Here is a 9,415-nt window from a genome sequence, read left to right on the forward strand (position 1 = left end):
GGCTGGAGATCTAAGCACTTAGTCTTTCATTTCAGCATCCTAATAGCTTAGACTCCTGTAGACTTGCTCCTAAACTATTCACAGTATTTCTTTGTTGGTTGTTGTTGTTGCGGTGCAAGTGACATCCCCGCTGCGGTCGCCCACCTTGCCCTCCAAATGAGATCCCATTTACAAGCTCTCTCAGAGCTCCGGAAACACCAGCCTAGGACTATTTCAGCAGAAATATATGTCAGTAATCCTAGTGCAAGTCACAACTTGGTCAGCATTGTTAAAGCAACAGTTTTGCCATCATTACCGGAGAATGCTGTGACAGATTTGCATTCATTATTCAATGAACAAGACTCACATTTCACTTCCTTCCCATTCATTTCTTATTCTCTTCCTGCTGTGTCATTGAATTAAAACAGATCCTATTTGATAAAAACAGGAAACTATTATTTTATATTATATTTGAATTTGGTTCTACAGTACACTGTAAGAAAAAATACACCATATCTACTCAATAAAAATGAGGCAACAGATTACAAGCAATATTATTAATTAAATTTCACAAGGTTTAATATTGAGTAAATATTAATTAAATGAGACCCTTAATAGTTATTCATTTAATATGAGTAGATTTGAATAGAAAACAGTACAGAATTAAGTATAACCCAAATAAAAATATTGAGTTGTTTTGAAAAAGATAAACTCCCTAATGTGTAAATAGTACTAATAAATATTAATTAGATTTTACATATCATAATTGAGTAATCATCATCTACATCAATCTGCACATTGATTTGAATTTAATCAATGCAATTAATTAAATCGAAATATTTCTTTCTTATGAATAATATGGCCCAGAAAGTACAGAAGTTAAATACTCAAATAAGAATTTTATTAACAATTCACTTTTGTGCTTTAGACACATTGTAGCAAATCATTGTACACTGCAACCACAGTCTCATTTCAAGCCAGAAGTTTGAAAAGGACAGAATGCTGACTTTAAACTATTTTGTAAAAACAAAAATAAATTACATACAGAATGGTGATGTGTCTATAAACCTGTTTCCATGCTTTCTCATCTCACATCCCACTAAATTGGGTCAATACTGATCTTAAAGGAAAATCCTCCAGAGGTGCATGTACCAAAAAAAAGCAGAACAGTGTAATTTGTACAGAGTAATAAACATTTCGTACTTTGAACTAGAAATATCACTGACATTCGTGGGATAAGAGTCCAAATCAGTGCTAACTTACAAACATAACACTTTCAGATGTGTAATTCCCAAGCTCTGTAGAAGCTAAACATTGTGTAGCAAATCATGTACACTGCAACTACTACTGTCTCTTATTTCAAGCCAGAAGTTTGCTCAAGCATTTCAAACTTTTTCAGAACTTTTAAAAGGACAAAATGCTGACTTCAACTTAAAAAAAAGGAGCAGTAAAGATCTTAAAGAAAAATACTCCATAATGGCATGTGCCAAAACATAAATAATAAAAGTGCAAATTGTACTGAGTAAAATACATTTGTACTTTGAATTTACAACAATTGAAATGTACGACATTTTTTGGACAAAACAGTGCCAACTTACAAACATAGCACTTTCAAATGTGCAATTCCCAAGCTCTGTAGAAGATGAACATTGTGTAGCACAAAAGTCTGCACTGCAATACAGTCCCATTTCAAGCCTGAAGTTTGTTCTTGAGGGACTGGACTTTGTTAGAAAGCTTTGAATCATCCAGTTCCAAGAAAAAAAATTGGAACACCTCAAAGGTGTACTTCAGTAGTCTGGGATAATCAAGATTCAGCACGTAGGTCAAGCCAAAGAGGACAATGCAAGCCCTTGCAATATCTCCAAGTCCTGTGATGACTTCCACGCCCTTAATGAGGATCCCAATGTTCTTTGGGCAGTTGCTTGTAGAAGCTCCACGCTTTGGGGTCACATTAATGGCCATTATGAGCTGTTCAAGTTCCTCCAAGTTCTCAGTGTCCTGCAACATGAAATTGTCATTGTCTTAGTATAAAACTGTCAGAAATATTTTGCAAGAATATCAAATTACTAGAAAATACATTCATTATTGTTTTCATAGCTTATGAATCTATTTTAGTAGATATTATTTTCTTGCAGGCCTTGGTGTCAAATTGTTATTTGTTGTGTTTTCTTCTCTATTTTGATGTTTTTGTACAGTGTTCATGTAGGTTACAATAAGTCAAATTTTAGACCTTAAGACCTACACGATGCATTACCAAAAAAATTTCAAATCAAAGAAATTCTGAAGAAAAAAAAATCATTAATTTAATTTACATATAAAGGTCACATTTCTAGATTAATCAACAAATTGAGGAATTAAGTTAAATTTATATTAAGTTCACCTACGTTGAATTCTTTGATAAGATGTCCCCCTTGTTCTCCAAGGTATTTTTTGTAAGATACCGAGGAACAATCTCTCTGGTCCTCTCAATCGAAGAGTGCTGGGGAGGAAGTCAATCACTAAAAACAAAAAAACAAAAAACTGGATGTGTCTGTAATTTAGAAAAGTAAACACATGACACCTATCAATTCTGATCATACTTTACATGTCTGCTTTACTTAATGTATAAAGCTTCGTCAGACCATAAGGCAGAGCTTCATAATGCTTTAAAGTAGAAAATACTGTTTATAATTTCATGATAATCCATTAGCCCCTTCCACACATGCACTGCAAGCCTGAAATTACAAAGACATCACCTGAAGGAGAATGTTCGAATCTGATATTAAATGGATTTAACCCGGTCAGCTCTATAGTACAAAGTCTGTGTCATTTCTGAATTACCCCATGTGTGAATACAACAGGGAATTATCCGAAGGATTCACAGTGAGCAATTGAAGGTATTAAAAAGGGTTAACCCTGTAAAAAAGGGTTTTCTTGGGAGTTTTTCCTCGGTCAGTGTGAGGGTCTAAAGGCAGAGGCTGTTGTCATGATGCTATGCAAAGCCCTTTGAGACAAAATGTTTGTAAAATGGGCTATACATATAAAATAACCTTGTCTCTGATCAATTTGTAAGGCAAAAAACAGAATCTTAAAGGCATGAGCTATTATTAGTTTTTCCTTTTCTAAAATAGTACAGCATCTCTGGAGGACAATTGTCTATCATTCAGTTTGATGTCCTTATTGATATAATTTGGAAATCTTATGGAACAAAGCTACTTCTAATTTAGAAAACTACTGTACCTGCAGCATTTCCATTATGATCTCCAGTTTTCTTCCAAGTGCTCCATCTTTGGCACAAAATGGCGTCAGTAGCTTGGGAGTGTGACAGTCAAACACAGACATAAATTTCGGTACCAGAAGTACAGTAGTTGTTCTTTGAAATTCTGCATTGATCTGAAACACAAAGGCGACAAAGATATCACATCAGTTCTTAGCCTTTTAAACCTCTTTCATATAAACTGTCTAACATTCAATACTTTTTGCCACTGTCAGAGTACTGAAGTCCTCCTCCACAATATTTGCCAATTTAATCATTCTGGAATTGTAAATGAGGAAGAGTTAATGTAATTATAAAGATTTTAATGACATTATTGAAACTTTGTGGGAGAAAAAAAACGTGTTAGACTAATTATTAATCAAAGTATGAATATTTTTTTTCAATTTTTAGTGTACGGTTTAGCTGTAAAATTATAGAGTTTGTGCCAATGTAAGATTACCACATTAAAATTAACAGATTTATGCATGAAAATAAATAAAATTGTGGCTCTTAAACATAACACTGTTAATAGACTGACTTCACGTGGATTTAGCTAAGTTAACTTACAAAACAGTGAAACAAAGAGAGAAGTTAAGTTACCTGCCTCTGGAAGACGAGCTCCACACACGAGAAGTAAAGCCAACGGAACTGTGTCAAGTGCCGTCTGAAATATAAGATCCTCATCCAGCGAAAACCCCAAATATTGAACTTTATGGAACCTTAAAATTAAACGCGATGTACTTATTTACGCAATTTCATACAAAACATACTTAGGATATGATATTAACACACAAAAGACCTAGGAACCATGATAGAGAAAAAGGTAACCCACATCCTTCAAAATAAACATTTGACTTCGATACATAAGAATTCTTCCAAAATGTATGATGCTGTGTCAGTATTATAGCGCAATAACATCACATAGCCTTCCAACAGAAGCCAACTTTGTGTTGCTGCTGAGTCTCTTTTTCTGTGATAACTCATTTTATATTGTAATATACTACTACATGCGTTTTTCTTAGTAGCCCAGTGATAACAAAATAAGTTTTCTTACCTAAGTCAACCAGTCAAATTTTGCAAGATGAGCAATGTGGAAGAAAACGAACATTCACTGTCTGTAGCCTACTCTCTTCAAATGCCTTGTAGGCCTGCTGCATTTTTTAAATAAAAAGGCTCACTTCGACAGGAAGTGCTTTTCAATTAAAATTAGCCCGATTACATTAATTTGAATTAACTCAATATTCTCTCCATTTGGGATTAGATAAATATAATGCTTAAATTTTATTTAACTACAATGGGTAGATTTTATTCCAACCATTTTTATTTGAAATTTAATTAAATATTTGCCTCAAAATCAAAAACACAATTATATTGAATACATTTTAATCAAAAACATTCATTCAAATCTACATGACCACAGAATCATTTCTTACAGTGTAGGTGAAGTATGTTCTTTATTCACTAAAAAGAACTGACTCATAAGAACCTGTTCTTTCAGTAATCAGGCTACACCATTTGCACTGTATGTTTTTGTATAACTAAGAACTGATTCATAAGATCCAATTGTTTTGTGAATCGGGCTGTGCCAATTGTGCTGTTTTTGATTCACTAAAAATAACTGTCTCACACAGGTGTTTTAGGAAATGGGCTTATTCAATGAACAAAAGTTGCATGATGCTTTCTTCCTATCCCTTTATTATTCTCTTCCTGCTGTGTCATTAAGTTAAAACAGATCATATTTGATCATTCAACAACAAAATAGTCTCAAAATTATAATTTGCTCCTTGCTATGTACCTATGTAGCAGTGCCCAACATGGCACGGTACAGTTTCTTAATGACAGCTAGCAGACTGTTATGGAGCATTAACGCTGCAGGACCAGCCCACTGGTGCCAAGGTGGCATAGGGGGGATAAGTGGTGTGACTTTAGTGTCACAGCAGTGCTGGATGGCCTCTGAGATCTAGAACAGGAGACAGGAGGAGTCACACTTCCCTCCAGATTTTCACACCTTTATTTCCTCACCTGTAATGGACACCCCCAAAAAGAGGAAATGGACAGGAAGTGCTGAGCACATTGCAGTGGTCTTTATTATGGCTTCTGTTAGTGGTTGTGTCAATTGTCAAACCTAGGCAAGATTTTTGGTCTAGAGGTATGAAAGGTGAGAGCAAATGTTACTAAAATTATTAAAAACTCCTTCCATCTGGTTAGTGAGGGGAACTGATACAGATTTCCTGTTTTGATTTGATTCTGAGTCATAAGTATTTCAATTCAGTTTAGTTCAGCAGGGGTTTATTTAAGTGAATTTGAATCGCACTCCATTGGTTGAGTTTTATCTTTATGATTCACTAAGAAGAACCAGCCCACAGGAGTCATTTGTTTCAAGAATTTATTGATTTTTTTTTTTTTTTCATTTTGTTACTGATTCACTGAAAGAACCATCCCAAAAGAGTGTAGGATATCAGAGCGAATCACACAATTTAAGATTCAATCAGAACAGTGTTGAAACACAAAGAGGCCCAAGATAACCATGTGGATGGCCATAAATCAGAAACAGCTTGTAACATTGAAAAAAAAAAAAGAACACTAAATGATAATTCCAACTCAGGAAAGAGATTGTCAGTTTTGGAGCAAGCAGCCCAGGATAAATGGTCGAAGAGACAACACATCATGATCACAGAGTAAAACTGTGAGAAAATCATGAGTTAAGAATACCTTGGATTTGTTTTCCTCCACCCAGGAGAGAGACCAGGCTATTTCTAAACCTTTTGACCTTTTGTTCCACACAGAACACATTCTCATACTCACAGAACAGCACAGAAACTGTCTTTAACATATACTGTATATGCATCAAAATGACGCTAAAAGGACTTATGAACAAATATCATTCCATTGCATTACTCCACATCATGTATGTAACCCACAAATTTGACTAACATGTTTTAATTACTCATAGTGTATGTCCTTTTGAATAGTTTTTAAATTCATATTCATGTGTCAGGTATTGAAAAGTCCTGCTTGAAAAGTTTCTATCAGTCAGTTCTTTGTAAAATGATTCTTGTAAAGGTAATACGATTTTTGTTATAGAAAGCATTGTGTAATTTATACTCTGCAAGAGTGGAAAAATTCGGACTAATAAGAAAACAGAGATTTATGTATTGGAAAGATAAATGTAGTAACACCCCGTGTTAAGACAATATCTAAATGGTTTTTGCCTTTCTGCTGCTGCTTTTGCTTTTAAGCTTTGTGTTCGTTGAAAGTTTTTTTTTAGTGCGCTCTGGCTTGCATGCCAGCTGCTCCTCTACCCTCATGAGGAGATAAGCCATGTAGTCTTGCAAAGCCTTGTCTCTGAGTTCGACCTCATCTGTGCCCACCACCAAAACTCCAACCGGCCTACAACTCTGCACTATTCTTCAGAAAACACCCAATGATTGGCTCCCAAGATGCCACTTCAGTGCTACTAGACTTCCAGCAAATAAACAACCTCGGGAAACCCCCTTTTTGCAAAGATGCGAAAACAAAGGGAATCCCTAACACAGGACACTCAAGTAAACCTCAAGACTCCATCTGAACTGATGCATTTAATATAAAGTTTAATAGCCTCATCTAGAAACTCAATTTAATGGTTGATTAAATGATTGATGGTTGTCTAAGTAATTGCATATGTTGCGATAGACTGGGGATTTCACATTTCCACTCATTATTTTTTTCATATTCTCTCTTTCTGCAACTTGTGTGAGTGTGTGTTAGATTAGTTTATGTCTTAGATTTACACAGTAAATAGATAACACAGTTATCTATTGATAACACAGTTAGGCATACAATCCAATAGCAGACACATCACTTTTCGCTTGCTTCACAGCAAATTAAGTCAAACCAGTAGAGTGTGGGAAAGTTTTACAAATCTGCAAACAAAAATGCTGTCATGTGTAAAGGCCGCCATATATTCATGCAAAGTACTTTTTGGGGAATGTACGTCTGGATTACATGCATAGAACATACTTTTAGAAGTTATTACTTATTCAAAAGTTGTACCAACTTTGAGAGTGTGTGATTTTGGACACTGTTTTTGATTCACACACAAAAGAAAACACCTCATTTGTTTCAAAAACTGGGCTGCAGTGGTATGTTTTTGATTAACTAAAATGAACAAGCACATAAAAGTCATTTGTTTTGAAAATCAGGCTACACTGGTCATGCTACACTCACCTAAAGGATTATTAGGAACACCATACTAATACTGTGTTTGACCCGCTTTTGGCTTTAGAACTGCCTTAATTATACATGGCATTGATTCAACAAGGTGCTGAAAGCATTCTTTAGAAATGTTGGCCCATATTGATAGGATAGCATCTTGCAGTTGATGGAGATTTGTGGGATGCACATCCAGGGCACGAAGCTCCCGTTCCACCACATCCCAAAGATGCTTTATTGGGTTGAGATCTGGTGACTGTGGGGGCCATTTTAGTACAGTGAACTCATTGTCATGTTCAAGAAACCAATTTGAAATGATTCAAACTTTGTGACATGGTGCATTATCCTCCTGGAAGTAGCCATCAGAGGATGGGTACATGGTGGTCATAAAGGGATGGACATGGTCAGAAACGATGCTCAGGTAGGCCGTGGCATTTAAACAATGCCCAATTGGCACTAAGGGGCCTCCCCCACACCATTACACATCCACCAGCCTGCACAGTGGTAACAAGACATGATGGATCCATGTTCTCATTCTGCTTACGCCAAATTCTGACTCTACCATCTGAATGTCTCAACAGAATTCGAGACTCATCAGACCAGGCAACATTTTTCCAGTCTTCAACTGTCCAATTTTGGTGAGCTCGTGCAAATTGTGGCTTTTTTCCTATTTGTAGTGGAGATGAGTGGTACCCGGTGGGGTCTTCTTCTGTTGTAGCCCAACCGCTTCAAGGTTGTGCGTGTTGTGGCTTCACAAATGCTTTGCAGCATACCTCGATTGTAACGAGTGGTTATTTCAGTCAAAGTTGCTCTTCTATCAGCTTGAATCAGTCAGGCCATTCTCCTCGGACCTCTAGCATCAACAAGGGATTTTCGCCCACAGGACTGCAGCATACTGGATGTTTTTCCCTGTTCACACCATTCTTTGCTTGAAAATCCCAGTCACTGAGCAGATTGTGAAATACTCAGACCAGCCCATCTGGCACCAACAAACATGCCACGCTCAAAATTGCTTGAAACACCTTTCTTTCCCATTCTGACGTTCAGTTTGGAGTTCGGGAGATTGTCTTGACCAGGACCACACCCCTAAATGCATTGAAAGTGAACGTGAAAGTGACGTGACATTCAGCCAAGTATGGTGAACCATACTCAGAATTCGTATGGTTCCACTTGACCATAAGTGGACTTTGAAGTGGACTTCACAGGGTATTCAGCCATCTTAAGTGAGAGTTCAATCTGAAGGGAGCGAACAGGGAGCATTTAGTTTGAAGGGAACTTCGAACGGGATAGAGAATAAGGGAACATCGATACATCACTTCACAGGAAGTGGAGAGGGAAAATCCTTAAACTTTCATGGTGGACCGCGTCACCAGTCAGAACTAACGATGGAGCAGAGCCAGAGTTGGTAACAATGAGGCTCTGCAGTGGAAGGGTTGCAATAAATTATGTTGTTATTATACAAATTAGAGTATTTATGAATGTTATGGCGATGAATGTTCTATTTTCATATTGTATTGTATGAATAGGTGAAACTAAGTACAAACATTGAGAAACAGCTCTGTCATTTTTTTTATTTTATTTACCTCAAGAGAGTTAACTGTGAGGCTGTGTATGGGAATAAAAGAGCACAAGATGAGACCACTAAAATCTGTTAACAATCTAAACATACATTTTGACTATATTTATTAGATACATAATTGTATATGTATTTTATATGTATTTAAATGTGAAAGTAAAATAAATTACATTACTTATTTATGTCATATAATAATCTGCATGACCCCGTCATTCCCATGTTCAAGGGCATTTCAAATGAGCAATTATTGTCAGCGAAGTCCACTTCAACGAATAGGGAAAAGAGAGCAGTGACATCTGCATAGGAACCCTGTCAATCGGAATACACTTGTATGGTTTTTATTCACTAAAGTAAGCTGCTTCTTAAGAGTCAGTTCTTTCGAGAGTCAGAGTACACTAGTTGTTTTTGCATGCAGTCATGCTGGCGTACAACTA

At 36.3% G+C, this 9,415-nt stretch overlaps 1 long non-coding RNA gene across 2 annotated transcripts; it reads right to left on the bottom strand.

The window, feature by feature from the left end:
• Positions 1 to 1,435: 1,435 nt before the first annotated feature.
• LOC113110848 (uncharacterized) lies at positions 1,436 to 3,852 on the bottom strand. 2 transcript variants are annotated; one of them, XR_003293204.1, is made up of 4 exons: positions 3,815 to 3,852; positions 3,199 to 3,351; positions 2,364 to 2,477; positions 1,436 to 1,977 (listed from the first exon to the last, which is right to left on the bottom strand). It is a non-coding gene; the product is annotated as an uncharacterized LOC113110848 (long non-coding RNA). The 2 variants fall into 2 exon arrangements; XR_003293203.1 differs by lacking the exon at positions 3,815 to 3,852 and having other exon boundaries at positions 3,199 to 3,499.
• Between the last annotated feature and the right edge of the window lie 5,563 nt (positions 3,853 to 9,415).

This window comes from Carassius auratus, chromosome 2, assembly GCF_003368295.1.
Source record: "Carassius auratus strain Wakin chromosome 2, ASM336829v1, whole genome shotgun sequence".
NCBI lineage: Eukaryota > Metazoa > Chordata > Actinopteri > Cypriniformes > Cyprinidae > Carassius > Carassius auratus.